Source organism: Somniosus microcephalus, chromosome 5, assembly GCF_052327205.1.
Source record: "Somniosus microcephalus isolate GS21.2 chromosome 5, FLI_Smic_1.0, whole genome shotgun sequence".
Lineage (NCBI taxonomy): Eukaryota > Metazoa > Chordata > Chondrichthyes > Squaliformes > Somniosidae > Somniosus > Somniosus microcephalus.
Window position 1 is genome coordinate 95,020,495 of NC_140991.1, and position 24,821 is coordinate 95,045,315.

The following is a 24,821-nucleotide window of genomic DNA, read 5'->3' on the forward strand; positions in this document are numbered from 1 at the left end:
GTGCGGCTATAAAAAGACAGAGGAGTGTGTGTTGGAATTATGACATGTTGACCACCATCACACTCGCTCGGGCTATAGCGGTGAAGGGGAATATTGTATAGCCACCACAAAGATTGAGTACCAATATAGTAGCCTTGTATGTGTAATCACAATGCCTAACTTCTGCTTTACGCCAAAGATCCCTGTGACAATTGGACACACCAGATTGATGTATGTACACTCAAGGGAGGAAATGAAACTAAATGTGCCAGATAGTTTAAGGGACGAATTGGTCAATTATGAAGATCCGGTGGGGGCTCCGATACCCCGCCTGCAAAGGATCTGCAAGAAATGAAAGAGGGCTCAAGTAAAATGGTGAAACAATACGTAATGTTGCAAAGGAATCTTGGGGAACTAGAAAGGGACATAGAAGTAGAACTACAGGAAGTCCCATGGTATGAGAAGCTGTGGGATTGGGGGATGAATGTCAACATCCACCCATGGATCCGCATTACTTCTCACATACTAGTTATAGTACAATTGGTTTTGGCAATAGGAATGGGAATAGCAGCATGCGCCACCTGTAGAAAACATAGAAAACAAGAAAGAAAGAAGAAAATGGAAGGAATGTACATGACAGTGATAAAGTAGTAATGCATGCTGTCCAATGGTAATTGTTGCAGAAATCTCCTGGGCAGATCCCCATCAAGCAGACGGAATATTACTACGAACAAGCGAAGGCTTGGGAGAAAGACTTGCTTAACGAATGTATAGTACTAACAGTATTAATGATTATAACCTATGTAACTGGGTGGATAATATGTTGATGGAAAAGATGTAGCAGGTATAGAAATCAGAACAATATGATTATATAAACTAGGTGGCCCAATGGGTTGGATTTGATCACCATCCCGGCAGGACACCATAATAGGAAAAAATAATCGGGTTGGTCAATGATTAAAAGGGATTAATCAGGACCAAAAGGGGGGACTGAAAGGGTTAAAATGGGCTAAAATGAGGGGAATAAGGAACAGAGCATACCTCCAACCATATAAGGAATGGTTATGAACATGTCCAGAAGGGGAGTCTGGTGTAACATGGCCAAAGTGTACAAACCGTGAATCACTAACTGAGGAATGTATTGAGAGATAACGTATGGGGTCACAAGACCAATGCACACAGGTCACAAGAATTTGCACCCAAAGCCAACTGTATGATGAAAGAAATGTATATGTGTAATGCACATAATTGCGATACAGTAGCCATGACTCAGAACAAAACCTGTATATAAGGTAGAAGGTTTTCAGCGATCAGGGAGCATTCATCCCCGGATGAGTGTCTCCCCTGTCGACTTGTAATAAAGTTGCTTTACTGAACGAACCTCCGGACTCTGAGTGATTGATTGGGGATAAGGCGGATGTTGACCCTTTATATCAGAGGGTCCGTCTCAGGGAGAAGAAGCTCCCCCGGTTTAACCTTAATTTAATTTTATTTCTTTAAAGTTTGTTTATGGTATTATAGCATCTAACTTAATTGTATGTGTAAGTCCCAATCTTTATTTTGCTTTCTGTTAAATTCTTCAAAAATGAATGATAAAACCTACTTTTTACTTCCTGGTTTGCTGTCTGAGAATTCTTCAATGTGATTGGCTGCTTAGCCTGCTTGATGATATCACTGTGGCTGGACACCACAGATCCCCTATTGATGGTGCCAGATGGAAAGTCACATCAGAAAAGGTGAAATCGATGCCACAGAGCCCGCTAAATGCAACTTTCTTCGAGGTCAGTGATGAGCGCCATCCCTTCACTGCTGACCACAAAATCTGGACCAATGTGTCAGAGATGTTGACTCACACAAGTTTTATGATTGATCTGAAATGGCTGTATCATTTATTAACAGGTTTACTAAATATGCTGTTGGAAAAGAAAATGATAATTGCACAAATGGGTATTAGCAATGGTGGGTACAGCGCCCCCTAACCCCACCCCCCCCCCTTGGCCTTTTCCAGAGCACCAATTAACGTGGACATACTCAAGCAAAGGGGTTGTCTTGCAGCACCTCTCCACAGCATCATAGGTATCAGTGTGCTCAGCCTCGTGAGACTGGTCATGAGTGGGTTAAGGGTTTTCAGTCTTCCTTAAGTTTCACTACAGAATAGCAAATGCTAAGGAGAGAATGAGAAGAAAAGCTTAAAAAGAATTATGTGATATTGATAAAGACAAAAAAGTCACCAATTGTCCCTGTTTTCAAACTGTAAACTATTTTGCCTGAAATAGCTCTCTATTTTTCAATTCTTTTGCAAGATACCACAAACTAACAATTATTATTTTAAACAAGAAATGTACACTTTCTTGAGATTAATTAAGTGCAATGAAAGAGAAAATTAACCATAGACACAATATTTTGCTGACAAGCTGATAGATAGGGCAGGTACATTTATCCTGTTAATGGCTAGATAACTTTATTAGTAATCAATAACATGATTGGAGCAACTGCCTGTTGACTTCTGAGGTTGTGTAAGATAATATTTTGAAAGTATCAAGTGGGTAGATACCAGTAAGCATCCGTAGTGTTCCACATCCTGTGGATGTTTGACAGCCTGATGCAATTTGATTTCCATTACTCCTTTAGTTCAAAGGGGATGGAGAGAGTATCTGGGAGAGTCTTGCACCAATTCATCAGTTCTGAAGCCTTCAAGATAAGGGCTGGAGACTTTGTGGATTTGACTGAGCTCCATGCATTCTATGGTACAGACATTCATCAAGATTTATTTTTACTAAGAGAACTTAATTGAGCACTGCCCTCAGAGGAAATTCGCAGGCAGCCTACAAGATATCCACGCTGTTACACCGGAAGCTTTGGCCTGGATATCTGACTTAGATATTGACAGTTGATTTGCTTTGCTACTACCATACAAAGGAAAGAAAGAAGACTAAAAGAATTAGCAAAGGGTCACATTGTTTATTTTTTTCTATTGAGGAGGTGTAGGTAAAGTTGTGTAAACTACTGTTATCTGATATACTGTCCTTGCTGACATGAATCTTGTCATTCATGTGGAAATGACTTATGAAATGATACTGGGTGGTCTGCTGGTGGTGCTGTCCAGGGAGAGTATAAATACTCGGGCATGGGCCCAGCTTGCTCAGGACATTCTTTAACAGGAACTAGTGAAGGACACAACTAGATCTCCATGTTGAAAAACAGTTGATTAAAGCCGTGTTTAATACTTAGATCAAGTGCCTAGTACTTTTCTTACGTCACTTACTACTGCTTATCTGTTACTTTTAATATATGGCTGAGTCGTAGCACTCTCGGCTGAGTCAGAAGGTTGTGGGTTCAAGCCCCACTTCTGAGACTTGAGTACATCATTTAGGCTGACACTTCAGTGCTGTACCAAGGTAGTGCTACATTGTCAGAGTTGCCGTCTTTCGGATGAGATGTTAAACCGAGGCCTTGTCTGCCTTCTCAGGTGGACGTAAAAGATCCCATGACACTATTCGAAGAAGAGCAGGAGAGCTCTCCAAACTGTCCTGGACAATATTAATCCCTCAGCCAACCTCACTAAAACAGATTACCTGGTCATTTATTACCGTGCTGTGTGCAAATTGGTTGCTGTGTTCCCTACATTACATCAGTGACTACACTTCAAAAGTACTTAATTGGTTGTAAAGTGCTTTGGGACATCCTGAGGTCGTGAAAGCCACTGCATAAATGCAAATTCTTTCTTTCTTAAGTCCGTTCTGTAGTTTATAGCCTAAACCTCATTCTTATAGAATGTTAATTCTGTTGCTTTCTGAGGTCTAGGAGATCACAAGAGGCCTTGTGTCATATCCAGCAAGCTAAGCCCAACAATAAGAGTTTCTGTTTGATCCCTAGATTCGCTACATTAACAGATATTGTGCATGTAAAGTTATACTATGTTTCATAGCAAGTGTGAGTTCACTTAGGACAGTACTCCTTAATGCTAAGACTGAGAGAACTATCTGAGTAAAATCCAATATATTGTAACAATATCTACAGAAGTTTCGAGTAGAGAGGATAATGCCATTTACCTAAAATGCTTATTTAAGTAAGGCAATAATGACCTGATAGCATCATATGACCAATATTCTGTCATTACCACCTCATCATTATTCATTGGTGATCATATAATATAATCATATAATACGGACATCCAAAGTTGCTTAATGATACTGAAAAGCAGAAGTGGATTTAAAGGGGCCAATAAGCACATTCTAAGCCTTCACAAAAGCTTATTTTTGGGGACGCTCTGGTTGTTTCTGCATTTTTTGCTTTTGATAATTGCTTCACCATCTACTTTTCTGCCTTTTGCTGTGGAGCAGCCATTTCTCCCCATACACCAATTCTAATGAGGGCACAATGGGTTTCCCACGGGTAATTCACAATGTGTTTCTTATGGGCAATTCACAATGGGTTTCCCACGTGCAATTCACAATGTGTTTCCCACGGGCAATTCACAATATGTTTCCCATGGGGAATTCACAATGTGTTTCACATGGGCAATTCACAATGTGTTTCCCACAGGCAATTCACAATGTGTTTCCCATGGGGAATTCACAATGGGTTTTCCAGGGGCAATTCACAATATGTTTCCCATGGGGAATTCACAATGTGTTTCCCATGGGCAATTCACAATGTGTTTCCCACGGGCAATTCACAATGTGTTTCCCACAGGCAATTCACAATGTGTTTCCCACAGGCAATTCACAATGGGTTTCCCACGGGCAATTCACAAGGTGTTTCCCATGGGCAATTCACAATGTGTTTCCCATGGGGAATTCACAATGTGTTTCCACGGGCAATTCACAATGGGTTTCCCATGGGCAATTCACAATGGGGGAGAAATTGGGTGAGTAGCGCCACCTGTTAGCGCCTAAAGAGGCAGTCAGTGGCTGTAGCGCCACTGGCTGCGTCTCCCGCGATATTCAGTAGGGGCGCTAATGGTGGCATTAGGCATTTGCGCTGCGCCGCCACCAATGATGTCATCAGTGTGCGCAGCACCCCATTCGTGCCCCGTTTGCGATATTTGGTAGCGAACGCCGCAGTTGCGCCGCTCGCTACCCGCGCCCGGTTCACGGGGCCTTACTGTGCCGGCAGCGGCGCAAGTTAAGGTGGAGGTGCAGGGCGGCTGCTTTTTCGGTGGCCGCCTGCTAGCACCTCCGTCCACGGCCTCCTAACTCCCCCCCACCCCCCACGGCATTGCTGGCTGTTTCCCGAGAGCCCGGCACTTCTCCACGGTGCCGGGCTCATTTGCCGGCACTCGTGAGTGGGGATCGCGCTGTTGCAGGCACCTCCCCCTTAACAGTGGGAGGAAGGCCTGCAGTACCGCAGCGTGCCGTGCCGCAGCATGTGGCGCTGCGGCAGGTTGCGCTACGATAATCAGTTTCAGCGCCCCAAGCGGGACGCGGAGCGCCTCGAGCCTTGCCCCGTGTCCCTTGAGGGGCACTGAAACTGAATTTCTGGCGATCGGTATCACTCCGATCGCTGCGCTAAATCCTGCGCTCAGGCGACTTTTGCGCCACTTTGGCACCCCAACCCAATTTCTAGGCCATTAATGTGTTTCCCACGGGGAATTCACAATGTGTTTCACATGGGCAATTCACAATGTGTTTCCCACAGACAATTCACAATGTGTTTCCCACGGGCAATTCACAATGTGTTTCCCACAGGCAATTCACAATGTGTTTCCTACGGGCAATTCACAATGTGTTTCTCATGGGGAATTCACAATGTGTTTCCCATGGGGAATTCACAATGTGTTTCCCATGGGCAATTCACAATGTGTTTCCCATGGGCAATTCACAATGTGTTTCCCATGGGGAATTCACAATGTGTTTCCCATGGGCAATTCACAATGTGTTTCCCATGGGGAATTCACAATGTGTTTCCCATGGGCAATTCACAATGTGTTTCCCACAGGGAATTCACAATGTGTTTCCCATGGGCAATTCACAATGGGTTTCCCATGGGGGATTCACAATGGGTTTCCCATGGGGGATTTATCCTTTTAAGAAAAAGAGGAGTAGCTGAGTGAGGCCAGTCTGGTGAGACAGCACCAGAGGTACATGGTAGCCACCATGTATTCCCATGGTATTCCCCCCACCAACCCCCTCCACCAGAACATACAGACTATGGAGCCCCTACTTGCAGTTGCCTCAGGAGAAATGCTTCTGCAGGCTGCACTTCAAAAGGAAACTAACAATGAGTTATGCCAAATACTGCAACCTGACATACAGCCCAACCTCCTCCAGAGGCAGTGCACTACCAATGGCTGTGAAGATCACAACTGCTCTAGACTTATATGATTCTTGGTAATTTCAGGCTGCCACTAGGGGCATCACCTGTTTTAGCTATCAGCTGTGCACAGATGCATAAAGCAAATAACAGAACTAATGTTTGCTGGAGTAAGCAATTTCATTCACTTATCCCTGCGGCAGCATGACAAGACATTGTAATTTTACAGATTGACAGAATTCTCCAATGTCTGAGGAGTCATAGGTTGCACCCGTATGAGCAAAGATGCTCACTTGGTCAATGCCATCATGCAGATCAATAAGAAAGTATTACATTGTGAATGTCCAACTCATACTCCATCATGCAAGTTAATAATCACTTTTCTGGGAACTACCAATATTCCTTCATTTTAAGGTAGCCCACCAAGCCAGCATTCTTTAAACCAGAAAGGCAAGTCTATACATTACTTCTAAAAGATCAAAGCTACCCTCTACAATGATGGCTTAAGGCACCTATGCAGTTTCTCAGGACACCGCTATAATGAGGTCCATTAGAGTTTTTAAAATTTGTTCTCGGGTATGGGAAACATGGGCAAGGCCACATTTATTGCCCATCCCTAATTGCTTGAGATTGTTTTTTTTAACTGGGTTTGCTAGGCTACTTGCCCATCATTTGCTTCCTTCCACCCCTTACAAGTCAATGTGGAACCTCCCGGAAACAGCAGAAACCCAGTTACTCCAGGTCCCTGGGGGTTCCACTTGTGTCCCATTGGAGTTATGGTGTGACACCAGCAGAATCCCTGCAGAATTTCAGCCCATCTAATATTTGCACAATGGCTTGGATGAACATGCCTATACACAATGATTATACATCTTAGTGCCAAACAGTGCATGCAATAACAACACAGTACCACACAGTACTGTTTTAGGCCTGCTAATCTGCGTGCCAAATCAGTTGTCTCTTTGTTCATTTTGGCGGGCTCATTAACATGGATGGGTTAAAAATTGTTTAATATGTTTCGGGATGGTCCCATTGATCTTAATTGGTTTTTGTTAGATCCGTGATTCTGAGAGTATGATGTTTTTCAATAACCACACGGATGCTGTAACTTAACAATCAACAGGTATTTACTGGAGTAGGGTAGTCTCAAGACTGGGGTACAGAGGCATGCTCAAGGCTTATATACAGGTGTGGTCACTGCCGGTACTACAGTATACAGGAGCTGTAAAAGTAGTTTTCTCTTAAAGGTACATACACTACAATTCCTCCCCTTTTAGATTAGTAGTACCCATAATATTCAAATAACAATTAACACTTTAATATGTACATTAAACAACAATAGTCCATTTATAGATTCAGTCTTTGGGGCGGCTTCCTGATCCTTTCGGGATAGCGCCTTTCCTGAGGTTCTTGTTCTTGGTGCGGAGGCGATTCTGGCCCCTTTTCATCGGTTAGTTCATCGGGTTCCACTGCTACTGGTTCGGAGGTAGATGCTACCGGTATGTTGGGTTCATCCCCAGGTACGCAAGACATGGGGTTGACTCGTTCCTGTGACGCTAAGATCTGATCAACTTGGCGCCTCACAATGTTCTCCCCGACATCCACTGTGTACATTAATGGCCCCTGCCGTGTGCATATCGTTCCAGGTTGCCATTTCTCTGTTCGGTAGTCACGGGCCAAGACTGGTTGTCCTACATTGAAGCTCCTTGTCGGCTTCTCATTGATGTGCTGGAATTGTTTATCCTCAACATTTCTGCGCACATTTGGCCTAAGCAAGTCCAGACGAGATTGCAACCTTCGGTTAAAGAACATCATGGCCGGGGTCTGGTTGGTAACTGCATGTGTCGCGTTTCGGTAGGCTAATAAGAAATTGTCCACCTTATGCTGTAGTGGAATTTCATCGTCGCACATGGCCTTTATCGCCTTCTTAAAGGTTTGTACGAACCTCTCAGCCAATCCATTTGTGGCTGGATGATACGGGGTGGATGTGTAATGCCTTACCCCATTCCTTCTCATAAATTTTCGAAACTTTTCGGACACAAACTGAGGTCCATTATCAGAGCAAATCTGCTCTGGCAAGCCGTTTCTGGCAAATATGGTCCGTAGGACTGCAATCGTTTTCTCTGTAGTGGTTGAGGATATTTTTATCACCTCAGGCCACTTCGAATGAGCATCCACTGCTATTAAGAACATTGAGTCCATGAATGGGCCAGCAAAATCAATATGCACCCGTTGCCATGGAGAGGAGGGCCACTCCCATGGGTGTAGAGGGGCATGTGGTGGTGCATTTTGGATCTTCTGGCATCCTGAGCAGCTCTTGGTTAGGTCTTCGATTTGTTGATCGATTCCCGGCCACCACACATAAGCCCTAGCAAGGCTTTTCATTTTCACTCCCCCCAGATGACCTTCATGTAGCTCATTTAGCACTCTCTCCCTTAAATTGGGTGGAATCACCACTTTGGATCCACACATCACTGTCCCCTGGCATACTGACAGCTGCTCTCTTCTAGATGAGAATGCTGGCAACAGTGAGTCGCCATGTGTTGGCCATCCCCTCACCGTCAAATCATATACCCGAGACAGCGTCGGATCATTGCGGGTCTCCTTCTCTATATCCGCATTTGTTACTGGCAATCATTCAATTATTGACGAATAAAATATCTCGATAGGGTCCACTGCTGGTGCTTCCTCCACAGTAGGCAGTGGCAGGCGCGATAGCCCATCAGCGTTTCCATGCTGTTTCGTGCCTTTATATTCTATTTCATATTGATTCGCCCCAAGAAACAGGGACCATCTTTGTAACCATTGTGCCGTCATTACTGGAACGCCCTTTTTAGGATTAAAGATGGAGACAAGTGGTTGGTGGTCAGTCAGCAAGGTGAACTTCTGCCCATGCAGATAGTGGTTGAATTTTTTTACTCCCCATACTAGGCTGAGGGCCTCCCTGTCAATCTGGGCGTAGTTGTACTCGGCTGAGGTTAGTGACCGAGACGCAAAGGCTACTGGCCTCTCCAACCCGTCTGGGAATTTGTGCGACAGCACCGCTCCAATACCATAGGGTGATGCATCACATGCCAAACGAATTGGTAGTGCTGGGTTGAAATGGGCCAACACCTCTTTCGATGTGATCAATTATTTACACTTCTGGAAAGCTCGTCTACGTTCGTCATTCCACTTCCATGGTACCCCTGTTTGCAGTAGGGTGTTCAGTGGGTGTAATACCGTGGACAAATTTGGTAAGAACTTATGGTAGTAGTTTACCAGCCCGAGGAACGATCTCAGTTGTGACACATTTTCCGGTGCTGGAGCCTTGACTACTGCCGCAATCTTTTCAGGGGACTTATGTAACACCTCTTCATCGATGACGTGGCCACAATATGAGGTCTGCTTCTGGAAAAACTCGCACTTGTGGCGATTAGCTCGTAGCCCATATTCCTTTAATCTGGTGAGCACCTTCTCCAAGTTGGCGAGGTGATCACTGTCATTTTCGCCCGTGACCAGGATGTCGTCCAAATAACACTGGGTCCCTGGAATCCCTTGCAGGACTTGATCCATCGCCCTTTGCCAAATAGCCAGAGCCGATGCTACCCCGATACCCCGAACACCAGCCGGTTGTATTGATAAAGACCTTTATGAGTGTTAATCGTAAGGTATTGTTTCGAGGCTTCTTCTACCTCCATTTGCAAGTACGCCTGGGCTAGATCAATTTTGGTGAAGCGTTTACCTCCAGATAGCGAGGCGAAAATATCCTCAATTCGTGGAAGCGGATATTGTACCGTGTGAAGGACTGGGTTCACTATCGCCTTAAAATCCCCACAGATGCGGACCTTCTTTGGTTCCCCAGGCGTATTACTCAATGACCTCTTCATTACAGGAACGATGGGTGTAGCCCACTCGCTCCAGTCTACTTTGGACAGTACTCCTGAACATTCCAACCCTTCCAACTCTGCTTCGACAGCTGGTCTGATTGCATAAGGCACTGGTCTGGCCTTAAGAAACTTTGGGCTTGCATTTTCCTCTATTTTAATCATTGCTGTTATGCCTTTTAGTGTTCCGAGTCCCTCCTGGAACACTTCTTTTGCATCAGTTAACATTTTTGACAGTCGTCCAGGTGTGACGTCGTCATCCTTTTTGGCCTCAACCTTCAGTGCCTGTATGGAATGCCAATCTAATTGTATCTTCCGGATCCATTCACGTCCTAGCAGTGGTGGTCCTCCATCTGGCAATACATATATATCCATTTTAGGTATTTCCTGGCCTTTATACATCACTTTCACCCTTATTTTTCCTTTGGGGTAGACTTTTTGCCCCGTGTACGTCTTCAAGACAATCTCTGTAGCTTTCAAGGGTATATGTGAAAATAGCCGCTTGTAGTCCCTTTGGTTTATGACTGTTAGGGCTGATCCTGTGTCCAATTCCATTTTCACTTGGACTCCGTCTATCTTGAGTGTAACCCAGATAGTCCGGTGATCCTCCATTTCAGTTACCTTATGTAGTTTCAGACAACCCAGCTCCTTGCTTCCGGAGTCTGTGTCACTTTTCTGTTCATCTGAACTACTGTCCATCACCTGGTGTACCTTTTTGTACTTCTCCTGTGAAGATTTCTTACTGTTGATTTTCTTCCCAGACCTGCAGACTCTTGCTATGTGTCCTGCTTTTCCACACTGTCTGCACACTTGGTCCTTGAACCAACAATCCTTCTGGTCATGTGTTGTTCTGCCGCAGCGATAGCACTTCCCTGTTCCATAGGACCTTTCATTGGTGCCATATTCTTGCGGTCTCCATTGTATCGCTGCAGCGCCCCTTGCGGCTGCTTCGTGTGATAATGCCATACTGAAAGCCTTGTCCAGCGTAAGATCCTTTTCTGATAGAAGCCATTTCTGGGTTCCTTCGCTTTGCAGCCCACACACAAACTTGTCCCTTAATGTATCTGCTAGTCCCGCTCCAAACTGGCAGTGTTTCGATAGCTTGCGCAGTTCCGTTAGGTACTCAGCATTGCTTTCGTCTTTGTGTTGATTCCTTTTATGGAACTTAAATTGTTCTGCTATCAGCAGCGGTGTGGGGTTTAAGTGGTCCTGTAGGATTTCTACTATGCTTTCGAAATTCTTGTTCACAGGCTTCTCTGGGGTTATTAGGTTTCGCAGTAACCCATAAGTTTTTGCACCCATGGAATTTAACAAAACCAGTGCTTTCCTAGCATCTGGCACTTCATTCGCCCTGCAGTACACCTCAATACGTTCCACATATGTCGCCCAATCTTCGACTGCATTGTCGAACGTAGAGATACTGCCACTCTTCTCCATCACTGGGTGTGATTTACTGTCAAAAATGGCGTCTCCCGCGCTTCCCCTTCTTCTCCACTGACACAAAATGGCGTCTCCCGTGCTTTCCTTCCTTCCCGCGCTCGCCCTTCTTCTCCGCCGCGGCTTCTAAAAATGGCGTCTCCCGCACTCTTCCTTCTTCTCTGCGGCTCAATGGTGTCTCCCATGCTCTCCCTTCTTCTCCCCATGGACACTGTTCAGCCCTTGAGCCCTGGCTGTGCTCTGCGTGCTCTTTTAAAAAAAAAATTTTTTTGTGCGTCTTTCCCATTTCCGCCGTTCAGTCCTGAACCCAGCTGTTGCTTTACCCTCTCTCTCTCCATTTTGTTTTTCATCGACGTCACTCGGTTTTCAACCCCCGGCTGCGCCCTGTGCGCTTCACACTCTGTCTTACCCCGTCGACGCTGCTCAGCTTTCCCTCCGCCATCGGTCGGCTCCAGCCACCGCTGTCCGGGAAGGGTCTGCGCTGTACCTGTCGTCAGTCTATTGCTGATCGTCGTGGCTGGGGAACCAAACCCGGCTCTCCACAGCCTCCCCTGTGATGTTCACTCTCTGCCGGACGACTGGGCGGTTGCTCGTGGTCGACGCCCGTGTTTCTGGCCTCGACTTTCTTCCACCGCCCTCCCGGAGCGAATCCTCGAAGGGAAATGCAGAGTTGCAGGTAGATTCAAATCGACACTTGTCGCCACTGTTAGATCCGTGATTCTGAGAGTATGATGTTTTTCTATAACCACACGGATGCTGTAACTTAACAATCAACAGGTATTTACTGGAGTAGGGTAGTCTCAAGACTGGGGTACAGAGGCATGCTCAAGGCTTATGTACAGGTGTGGTCACTGCCGGTACTACAGTATACAGGAGCTGTAAAAGTAGTTCTCTCTTAAATGTACATACACTACACTTTTAAGATTGCGTGAAGTGGTTTCGGGGTAGTCTTATCGATTCTTAATTGGTTTAAGCGATTGTTTAACCTCTTGCTTAATTGCAGAAACATTTGTCTTTTCCTGCGGGGCCCAAGGTTCTTTTGTTGGTTGGTGGCATGTTCTGCATTATGTATGCTTTGGATGGTTCTGTTCTGCATTATGTATACTTTGGATGGTTCTGTAAGTTTTGGGCCAGAACTACTCTTCCATAGGTCTATTGTCATTATGTAAAATGACTGAAACAGTCCAGATAGTCCCCAGACAGCTTGGCTAAATGCCAATACACAAAATTGTCCATTTACAGAGGCCAATCCCAATTCCTTTTGTTGCAGCCCCCTTTCCTTCCACAGGCTCGAACATGCTTTTGAAATAAAGACCAAAATCCTGGGGTCCTCGATTTTTTAAATCTCCCTTTAGGCCCAGTATTCTTATACCATTCTGACATGGTTTATTAACAGTCCAACAATCCCTTCTTTAGGGTAATCTTCTTGGTTTTGGGGAATCTGTTGAATTTTGTGAATCTTACAACCACCTAGAAGGACAAGGGCAGCAGGCGCATGGAAAAACCATAACCTCCAAGTTCCCCTCCAAGTCACACACCATCCTGACTTGGAAATATATCATCATTCCTTCATTGTCGCTTGGTCAAAGCCCTGGAACTCCCTACCTAACAGCACTGTGGGAGTACCTTCACCACACGGACTGCAGCGGTTCAAGAAAGCGGCTCAAGGGCAACTAGGGATTGGTAATAAATGCTGGCGCCCACATCCCATGAATTAATTTTTAAAAAGGTGACTGCGCAACACAAACTATCTGCTACAACATCCTCCCTTCACCACAGGGGCTGTCTTCTTCACTGTGTGCTTCCTCATCCACTCTGAGGCCTGGATTTTAGCCCTGAGGTGAGTTCTGTGATGGGGTGGGGGGAGGGGGGGGTGCTGTTGTGAGGTCGGGAAACCTGGAACAATGGTTTTCCCGAATGTCTTGCAGTTTTTAACTACTCCTTTAAATATCTTTCTGTGGGGTTCCTGCCCACAGGCAGCCTTATTAACAGGCTAGAAGGCTTTCGGTGGGAAACCTGCTTCATAAGTCCGAAGCCGAGGTGATCAGGTAGGTCTAGTGGTGGGGTCACGATCGCGGGGCGGGGGATCCAGTGATGGTCAGGGGAGCAGATGGTAATCGGGGAAAGCAGATGGTCTTCAAGGGGGGCAGGTGATGGCTGGGGGCGTCTGATGATGGTTGGGGGCGTCTGATGATGGCTGGGGGCGTCTGATGATGGCTGGGGCATCTGATGATGGTTGGGGCTGTCTGATGATGGCTGGGGGCGTCTGATGATGGCTGGGGCGTCTGATGATGGTTGGGGGCATCTGATGATGGTTGGGGGCATCTGATGATGGTTGGGGACGTCTGATGGTGGTTGGGGGCATCTGATGATGGCTGGGGGCATCTGATGATTGTTGGGGGCATCTGATGATGGTTGGGGATGTCTGATGATGGTTGGGGGCATCTGATGATGGTTGGGGGTATCTGATGATTGTTGGGGGCATCTGATGATGGCTGGGGGCATCTGATGATTGTTGGGGGCATCTGATGATGATTGGGGATGCCTGATGATGGTTGGGGGCATCTGATGATGGTTGGGGGCATCTGATGATTGTTGGGGGCATCTGATGATGGCTGGGGGCGTCTGATGATTGTTGGGGGTATCTGATGATGGTTGGGGGCGTCTGATGATGGTTGGGGACGTCTGATGATGGTTGGGGGCATCTGATGATGGTTGGGGGCATCTGATGATTGTTGGAGGCATCTGATGATGGTTGGGGGCGTCTGATGATGGCTGGGGGCGTCTGATGATGGTTGGGGGCATCTGATGATGGTCGGGGGCATCTGATGATGGTTGGGGGCATCTGATGATGGTCGGGGGCATCTGATGATGGTTGGGGACGCCTGATGATGGTTGGCGGCATCTGATGATGGTTGGGGGTATCTGATGATGGTTGGGGGCTTCTGATGATGGTTGGGGATGTCTGATGATGGTTGAGGGCTTCTGATGATGGTTGGGGGTGTCTGATGATGGTTGGGGGCTTCTGATGATGGTTGGGGATGTCTGATGGTGGTCGGGAATCTGATGGTGGGTGGGGAGCAGACAGATTGCAGGGGGTGTGTGTTTATTGGGTAGACTGTTGGGCCTGGAGGAAGCACTCCTGCTCCTCCTGGCCCACAAACAGTGCTGTAAAGGCACGTCCCTCATGGATTCAGCCCTTCACCTCTCTTTCCAGCAGTCGGGTTTCCTGAGGCCTGGGAAACCCGGCCCCCATGAGCTAAAAATAGAATGACTGTTAAAATGACGGCAGGTAGCCTCATTATAATATTTAAATGACCAACCCGCTTCCTGCAAGTGGAGTGGTCATCTGCCCCTTGTCCCACCTTTGTTAAAACCAGAAGTGGGTGGGTTCGAGGCAGTTTGGGTTCCTGTTTCAGAATTTTTCAATTTTAACCTCTGACCCGACACCAACCCATCTGTTTTTGGGAGCTAAGATTCAGTCCTAAGTATCTGTACTGCCATTTAATGAAAATGTAGGTTGGCAGATGGTACTTTGGTAATTGTTCCTCTTTGGGTTTCCATTAAAAAACACTTATTTTTCCTTGTTCTATGAAGAGAGTGGAGTGGAGGTTATGTGTAGATGCATAGATAACCACTGGGCTGCAACAAAAGGAATTGGAATTGGCCTCTGTAAATGGACAGTTTTGAGTATTGGCATTTAGCCAAGCTGTCTGGGGACTATCTGGACTGTCTCAGTCATTTTACATAATGACAATAGACATACGGAACAGCAGTTCCCACCCACAATTACAGAACCATCCAAAGTATACATAATGTAGAACAGAACCATCCAAAGTGTACATAATGCAGAACATGCCACCAACCAACAAAAGAACCTTGGGTCCCACAGGAAAAGACAAATGTTACTGCAATTAAGCAAGAGGTTAAACAATCGCTTAAACCAATTAAGAATCGATGAGACTACCCCGAAACCACTTCACGCAATCTTAAAACCAATTAAGATCAATGGGACCATCCCGAAGCATATTAAACAATTTTTAACCCATCAATGTTAACGAGCCCACCAAAACTAACAAAGAGACAGAACTGATTTGGCGCACAGATTAGCAGGCCTAAAACAGTATAATTGAGGGCCTGCTTTTACAGCAGTTCAGTTCGAAGAAGAAGAAGACAAGTTCAACAAAGGTGCAGTGCGGTTCCAGAGTTCGGTTCAAGGAGTGTGGGTCCAGTTCGGGTCGAGTGGTTCAAGCAGTTAAGTGAGAGTAACGTTCAAGGAGCGGAGACAAGTTGAAGAAAAGAGTTTTGTTTCATCATTCAGGTCAAGTCAAGCCATCAAGTTCAGTCCAAGAAGAAGCTCTCGAAGAAATAACACACCATCGGAGGCCTTGCAGCAGACCAGGGCCCCACGAAACAAACAATCAAATATTACCAGCAACCGGGTAATATTGGGCCACCGCAACCAACAAAACACAACTCAGAAGAAAACTGAAGTTCCCAAGTTTTTCCACTTTACAATCTATCCTGACTTACCCCGGGGCAAGATTTTACTGAAAAGACTCTAAACCCTACTTCTGACCAAAAGAAATTGGGTACTTACCTGATAGATCCAATACACACCCTACCACATCAGCGGACTCGCGAAGACTGACCAGCCACACAGGTGAAGTCCTCTAACGCATCCGGGATATGGCAGGCCCCAACCGACACATCTAGAGAACCTCGAAATCGCAAACCTCTACAACTGCCAAAAGAAGTCATTTTGGTAAGCATTATCCCTGGTCCTCTGGAGCCCAACTTAGCTAGTGAAGTGGGATTGGGAGGGGTGTAGTATTCTGTCTATTGTTATTTTCCCTCGTATATTCCAAAGTATTACCCCAATTTAGAGTTTTAAGATTATTGTATTGTGTATTTTCTTTCTCAGTAAAGATCTTATTCCTTTCACCAAAATTCAGTTGTCTGCTGCACTTTTCGTCAAAACCCCCAAATAAGTCCTAGGTCTAGAACCAAGGGAGTGGGAGCGATTCGAACCGCTCACAAGTCAGAGGTAACGCTGACCCACACACCACCCCCTACAGTGGTAAAGGTCGCGGGTTTGGAAGGTGTTGCCGAAGAAGCCTTGGAGAGTTGCTGCAGTGCATCTTGTAGATGGTACACACTGCAGCCACGGTGTGCTGGTGGTGGAGGGAGAGAATGTTAAGGTGGTGGATGGGGTGCCAATCAAGCGGGCTGCTTTGTCTTGGATGATGTCGAGCTTCTTGAGTGTTGCTGGAGCTGCACTCATCACACACAATATTGCAAGGCGGTATAGACAGGTTACATAATGGATACACCATTCGGCCCAACCAGTCCATACCGGCATTTATGCTCCTCTTGAGCCTCGTCCCGCCTTTCCTCATCTAACTCTAGCAGCATAATCCTCTATTCCCTTCTCCCTCATATGCTTATCTAGCCTCCCCCTAAATGCATCTACACTATTCACTTCAACCACTCCCTGTGGTAGCGAGTTCCACATTCTCACCACTCTCTGGGTAAAGAAGTTTCTTCTGAATTCCCTATTCAATTTCTTGGTGACTATCTTATATTGATGGCCTCTAGTTATGCTCTTCCAAACAAATGGAAACACTCTCCCTAAAGAACTCTATTAGTTCACACCTCAGCCTTCTCTTTTCAAGAGAAAAGAAAACCAGCCTGTTCATCCATTCCTGATATGTATACCCTCGCATTTCTGGTAATATCCTTGCAAATCATTTTTGCACCCTCTCCAGTGCCTCTATATTCTTTTTATAATATGGCGACCAGAATTGCACACAGTACTCCAAGTGTAGTCTAACCAAGATTCAATACAAGTTTAGCATAACTTCACTACTTTTCAATTTAACCCCTTGTGGCGGAGCCACCAAAGGACTCAGAGCGGGTGTACATAATTCCTTTAACAGCAATGTAGTTACTGTCTGTGCCTGTACCTTTAATTACACTGTTTGACTGTACAATGCCAGTTACCTTTACAGCACGTGATGACATCATGCCGTTAGTCATGTGATGCCCCAACGGCGGGAAGAACATGATGACGTCATGACGTCACTCTCCTGATCTGGGGTTCAGTCCTCGTGGAGTCCCCAGAGAGAATAGACCTGTTATTGATGTGTCCTAGCAGTTTCCAGTTTAAACTCGTTTGTTTTCATTAAAGTTCATTAATTTAATTATCTGAGTCGAACTCAGTCTTTTGATAGGAACCTCCGTTCCTACATTGGTGACCCCGACTTCTACGAACGATTTTCACGGAAGATTCGACACGGACACGAACGCTGTCACGCTGAAACTGCCACAGTTCTGGGAGCAACAACCAGATGCCTGGTTCATCCAGGCTGAAGCCCAGTTCGCCATCCGGAACATCAACGCGGATCAGACCCGTTATTATTACGTGGTCTCCGCCCTCGACAGCGCAACTGCATCTTGGATCATCAGCCTCATCGGTAGTCCTTCCACTGACAGCAAGTATGATGCAATTAAGGCGCGGTTGCTTCAGGTTTTCGGGCTATCAAAGTCGGAGCGTGCTCACCGGCTCATCACGCTGCCCGGCCTCGGGGTTTCCAAACCCTCCGAGCTCATGAGCCAAATGCTCACGCTCTTGGGTGCTGAACCGGAATGTTTCATCTTCCGGGAGCTTTTCCTCTACCAACTGCCTGAACAGGTTCAGGCTTCCCTGGCCAGCTCCGACATTACTGACTGCGCCAAGCTTGCGGCCGAAGCCGATAAGATTTTCACAGTTATCCAGCAGTGTTGTGCAGCCGCGAGGCGCCCACCCCCCACAGACGCAGTCCCGGCTTCTTCTACAGCGGGCTGGTGCTCCTACCACACCTGTTTTGTCGCGAAAGCACGATGCTGCCGTTCCCCCTTCAGTTTTTCGCCAAAAAAAAAACAAGAAGGCGCAGGCGGCGTCCCTGGCGACGGATGACCAAATCTAATGGGCGTTCCGCGGTGGCGATGGCCGTCGGTTCTACAGGGAAACTCCTCTATATCACCAATTCCCTCTCGGGCCGCCGTTTCCTTTGTGACACTGGGGCGCAGTGTAGCATTCTACCTGCGTCGAAGCTCGACACGCAGACTGGGAACCTCGGTTTTTCCCTCGTAGCGGCTAATGGCGCAGCTATTCGAACGTTCCAAAAGCGGCGGGTCGAAGTCTGTTTCGGCGGTCAGCGTTTCTTTTGGGATTTCGTCACAGCTACAGTCTCACAGCCTATCCTAGGGGCAGATTTTCTGTGTGCCAACAGCCTGCTAGTCATTGTCCGACACCGCCGGCTGATCAACGCGGCCACCTTCAACTCGATCCCGTGCTTCCACGGTACCTCCGTAGCCCGTTCCATTGCCTGTGCTTTTCCTCCTCCAGATGATTTCACGCGGCTCCTCGGGGAGTTTCCGGAGCTGACAAGGCCCACCTTCTCCTCTTCAGCGACGAAGCATGGTGTTGAACATCACATCACCACTACTAGCTCCCCGGTTTATGCAAGGGCTAGAAGGCTCGAACCCGGCAAGCTTGCAGCTGCGAAGGCGGAGTTCACCACAATGGAGTGGCTCGGCATCATTAGGCGATCGAACAGTCCCTGGTCTTCACCTCTACACATCGTGCCGAAACCAGGTGGCGGCTGGCGGCCATGCGGTGACTACCGACACCTCAACGACACCACCACTCCGGATCGGTACCCGATCCCGCATATCCAGGACTTCTCGGCCCACTTGGCGGGAAATACTATCTTCTCTAAAGTCGACCTCGTCCGTGGATATCACCAGGTTCCAGTGCACCCACAAGACGTTCCGAAAACCGCGGTCATCACCCCTTTTGGCCTTTTTGAGTTCCTGCGGATGCCATTTGGCTTAAAGAACGCAGCACAGGCGTTCCAGTGTCTGATGGACTCCGTTCTACGGGACCTGCATTTCCTTTTCGTCTACCTGGACGACATACTCATCGCCAGTGTCAGCAAGGAGGAGCACATCTCCCATTTGCGTTCCCTCTTTACGCGCCTCAGCCAGCACAGGTTAATCATCAACCCGGCCAAGTGCCAGTTCGGCCTACAACAAATCGACTTCCTGGGACACCGCATAACATCGGACGGCGCCGTCCCTTTGGTGACGAAGGTTGAGGCGGTTACTTCTTTCCCGCAGCTGTCGACAGTCAAGGCCTTGCAGGAGTTCCTGGGGATGGTCAACTTCTACCACCGTTTCATCCCCAAGGCGGCTCAACTCATGCAACCTTTGTTCGGGGCCCTCAAGGGCAAGTCCGGTAAAGACCCAATCAGCTGGACAGCTGAAATGACCCAGGCATTCGGTGACACCAAGAATGCGTTGGCCAACGCAACCATGCTGGCGCACCCACTCCCAGGTGCTACCATCGCCCTTACCACCGACGCGTCAGACTGCGCCATTGGTGCGGTACAAGAGCAATGGGTCAACGGCACGTGGCAACCGCTGGCGTTTTTCAGCCGTCAATTGCGAACAAATTAGAAAAAGTACAGCACCTTTGATAGGGAACTACTGGCCCTTTTCCTCGCCATTCGCCATTTCCGGTTTTTATTGGAGGGGCGCCCCTTCACGGCTTTTGTCGACCACAAACCCCTTATGTTTGCCATGGCCAAGACCACTGAACCCTGGTCCGCTCGTCAACAACGTCACTTGACGTTAATTTCCAAATTTACTACGGACATTCAACATGTGTCTGGTAAGGGCAACCTGGTGGCAGATTGCCTCTCCCATGCGATGGTCCACGTGGTGCACCTGGGGATCGACTACGCCCTCATGGCGAAAGATCAAGTTTCAGATTCGGAGGTCCAATCATATTGAACCGTTCCCTCCAGCTTCCAAGCGGCCGACGTCGTCTTCCAGGACGCAGGTGCCACGCTCCTTTGCGACGTTTCCATGGGAGTCCCTTGTCCCAAAATGCCAGTCGAATGGCGCCGGAAGGTTTTTGATGCCATACACGGGTTGTCGCACCCAGGGATGAAGGCTTCGCAACGGCTTATGTCAGCCAAGTTCATCTGGAAGGGGATGCACATCGATGTCCGTGACTGGGCTAATACCTGCGTCATTTGCCAGAAGTCCAAAGTCCAGCGTCATGTCAAGGCTCCAGTAGCTGCGTTCACTGTTCCAGAGCGTCATTTCGACCACGTGCATGTAGACCTCGTGGGGCCGCTTCCACCTTCTCAGGGTTATATTCATCTCCTTACCATAGTGGACCGCACCACTAGGTGGCCAGAGGCAATTCCTTTGGTTTCCACCACGTCGGCAGACGTCGCTAGAGCTTTCATCTCCTGTTGGGTCGCCCGTTTCGGAGTACCGGCGGACATTTCCTCTGACCGCAGACCGCAGTTTTTCTCGGATCTTTGGAATGATGTGGCTCAGGCGCTCGGTACCAAGCTTCATCGCACCACCGCCTACCATCCTCAGGCAAACGGCCTTTGCGAGCGATTCCACAGGTCGCTTAAAGCCTCTCTGCGGGCCAGTCTTCAAGGCGCAGGATGGGTGGACAGACTCCCATGGGTCCTGTTGGGTCTCTGTACAGCGCCCAAAGATGATCTACAATCACCTTCAGCTGAACTAGTCTATGGCCAGCCGCTCCGGGTACCAGGAGATTTCCTCCCTTCGCCCACAGAGCCATGGTCCGCCTCCCGACAACTCGTTCGCCACCAAGAAGCGGCCAGATGCTTTGCCCCGATCGCTACGTCCAATCACGGTTTGCAGACCTCTTACGTGCCACCGGGACTGAAGACCGCGGAGTATGTATTCATCCGAGACGACGCTCACCGGGATCCGCTCAAGCCTCCTTACACTGGTCCTTTCCGTGTCATCGAACCAGGTGACAAATCCTTTTTGGTCGACGTCGGAGGGAAACCGGATCACATCTCAGTGGACCGTTTAAAGCCAGCTCACCTGGACCTGGATCACCCTGTCATAGTCGCTCAACCACCCAAACGTGGCCAACCACCCGTGGCCGCCGCACCTGATCAACCAAAGCCACCTGCGCTCGCCACGCCTGCTCAGTCGTCACCGTCTGCCAACACGTCCACCAGTCGTCAGCTTCCTCTACCAGGGTATTGAAGCCGATCGGACAGGCTCATCAGGCCTCCTCCGCGCCTCACCTTTTCTGTTAAATACAATTCTGGGGGGGCGCGTGTGGCGGAGCCACCAAAGGACTCAGAGCAGGTGTACATAATTCCTTTAACAGCAATGTAGTTACTGTCTGTGCCTGTACCTTTAATTACACTGTTTGACTGTACAATGCCAGTTACCTTTACAGCACGTGATGACGTCATGCCGTTAGTCACATGATGCCCCAATGGCGGGAAGAACATGATGACGTCATGACGTCACTCTCCTGATCTGGGGTTCAGTCCTCGTGGAGTCCTCAGAGAGAATAGACCTGTTATTGATGTGTCCTAGCAGTTTCTAGTTTAAACTCGTTTGTTTTCATTAAAGTTCATTAATTTAATTATCTGAGTCGAACTCAGTCTTTTGATAGGAACCTCCGTTCCTACACCCTCTAGAAATAAATACTCGGCTTGGTTTGCTTTTGTTATGCCCTTATTAACCTGCACACTACTTCTAATGATTTGTGTATTTGTACTTCGAGATCCCTTTGCTCTTCTACCCCAATTAGATTCTTAGGGGGAAAAATTCAGTTGCTTTGCGCCTCCCAGGCGCTAACAGGACGCATAGCACCTAGTGCCCAGGCATGGTGCCAATAACGTCTCCCGCAAAATTTAGCGGGAGTTTACCGGCGGCGGTAGCTGGTACTGCCCCACGGCGCTACGCCTCCACCAATGACGTTATCGCCGTGCGCAGTGTTCCGCTCGCACCCCCTGACCTACCACTGGACGCTATGTCTGACACGGTCAGGGTGCCGTTTTTGCGGCCGGAGCGATGTAAATTAAAGGGCAGGTGCTGGGCGGCCATTTTTTTGAGCTGCCTGACAGCACCTTCCCCCTCTTGCCTTCTCTTGTGGAGTGCCAGCCCAATGTTGCTCTTGAGTGCCGGACTCTTTAGATGGCACCCCACTCCCTGGTGGTCTAGCAGAGCCCTGGTGCATGCTGCACTAGCCCCTTCCCCTTTAATCAGGGATGGGAGGCCTGCAATACCACAGCGCTATGTGGCCCTGCTGCATGCAGCACCGCGATATTGAATGCGAGTGCCCCAAGAGGGAGGGGGAGCGCTTCCAGTAGCGTCCCACCTCCTGCTTGGGGCGCTACCATTAAATTTTGAGTGCGGGGGCGCTAACTTTTTTGGGGTGCTATTTTTAGCGCCCTGGTGAAGGTACTCCCCCAAAGGAGGCGTGAGCCAATTTTTTCCCCTTATTTTCCAAGTATTTTTCTCCCTATTTTTCTTACCAAAATGTAATATCTCACATTTATCTATGTTAAAATTCATTTGCCAATTATATGGCCAAACTGCAAGTTTATCTTCTTGTAATTTGTTGCAGTGCTCCTCAGTATTGACTATCCCCTGCCCCAATTTGGAGTCATCCACAAATTTAGAAATTGTTTTTTATTCTAAAGTCTAAATCGTTAATATAAATTTGGAACAACATTGCTCCCAGCACTGAACCTTGTGGAACACCACTTCCCACCTGTAATGTATGTACCTTTAAGGGGGGAACTACTTTTTATAGCTCATGTATACTGTAGTACCGGCAGTGACCACACCTGCATATAACGCTGAGTAGTAATCTGTACAGATCAGTTGCAGTCTGAGCCACGTTGAGTAAACACCTATTGTGCCGTTCTCCGCAGTCTGTTTCTTCTTATACACGGACGTAACATTGGCGACGAGGCAAGTTCGAACCTACCTGCAACTCTGCATCACCCCCCGGGGATTCATTCCTGGAGATCAGTGGATTGGAGGTCAAGGCCAGAGACTCGGGCGTCGACCACGGGCAACCGCCCAGTCATCCAGCAGAGACTCGAGAATTGCGGTGGAGGCTGTCGAGAGCCAGGCTTGGCTTTCCAGTCGAAGTGGTCCAGCGAAACGGGCTGGCAACAGGTAGTGCGCAGACCCTTCCCGGACAGCGGCGGGCTAGAGCCCGACCGAGCGGCACAGCAAAGGGCCGAGCAGCGTCGACGGGGGAGAGAGAGAGAGGGCAGAGCGCACAGGGCGCAGCCGGTGTTCAGGGGCCGAGCAGCGTTGGAGAGCGGGAGAGAGAGAGATGCGCAGAAACCCGCGAGGCGCCGCCATTGCCACGAGGACCGCCGAGAGCGGCGTTGGCAGCAGCGCAGAAGTGCGCGAAACCTACAGGGTGCCGCCATTGCCACGAGAACCGCCGGGAGCGGCGTCGGCAGCAGCGGGGGAGGAAGGAAAGCATGGGAGGCACCATTTTAAGCCATTGGGAGACGCCATTTTAAACCACACCCAAAATGCCGAAGAGGGGCAGTATCACCGCATTTGACAATGAAGTCGAAGATTGGACTACATATGTCGAACGAATAGAGGTGTACTGCAAGGCAAATGAGGTGTTAGATGACAAGAAAGCATCGGTATTGTTAAATTTAATGGGTGCAAAGACGTATGGTTTATTACAAAATCTAGTAACCCCAACGAAGCCAATGGAAAAGAGTTTTGAAGACATAGTAACGATACTAAAGGAACATTTAAACCCCACACCGCTGCTGATAGCAGAAAGATTCAAGTTTCACAAACGGAACCAGCATAAGGATGAAAGCAATGCTGATTATTTAACAGAACTGTGCAAACTATCGAAACACTGCCAGTTTGGAGCGGGACTGGCAGATACCTTAAGGGACAAGTTTGTGTGTGGGCTTCAAAGTGAAGGAACCCAGAAACGGCTTTTATCTGAAAAGGACCTTATGCTGGAAAAGGCTTTCAGCATTGCGGTATCATATGAAGCAGCAGCACGGGGCGCTGCAGAGATGACTCACCAGGGGAAGGCAGCAGCAGCCAACTTCCTGGCACTGGGGGTGCTCCTGCTGCCCAGGAAGGGGGGAAAAAGAGTGGGAGAGCAATAGTGGTAGGGGATTCTATAGTAAGGGGAACAGATAGGCGTTTCTGTGGCCGTAGACGTGAATCCAGGATGGTTTGTTGCCTCCCTGGTGCCAGGGTCAAGGATATCACTGAGCGGCTGCAGGGCATTCTGGAGGGGGAGGGTGAACAGCCAGAGGTCGTGGTCCACATTGGTACCAACGACATAGGTAAAAAGAGGGATGAGGTCCTGCAGCAAGAATTTAGGGAGCTAGGTGAAGGATTAAAGAGCAGGACCTCAAAGGTTGTAGTCTCTGGATT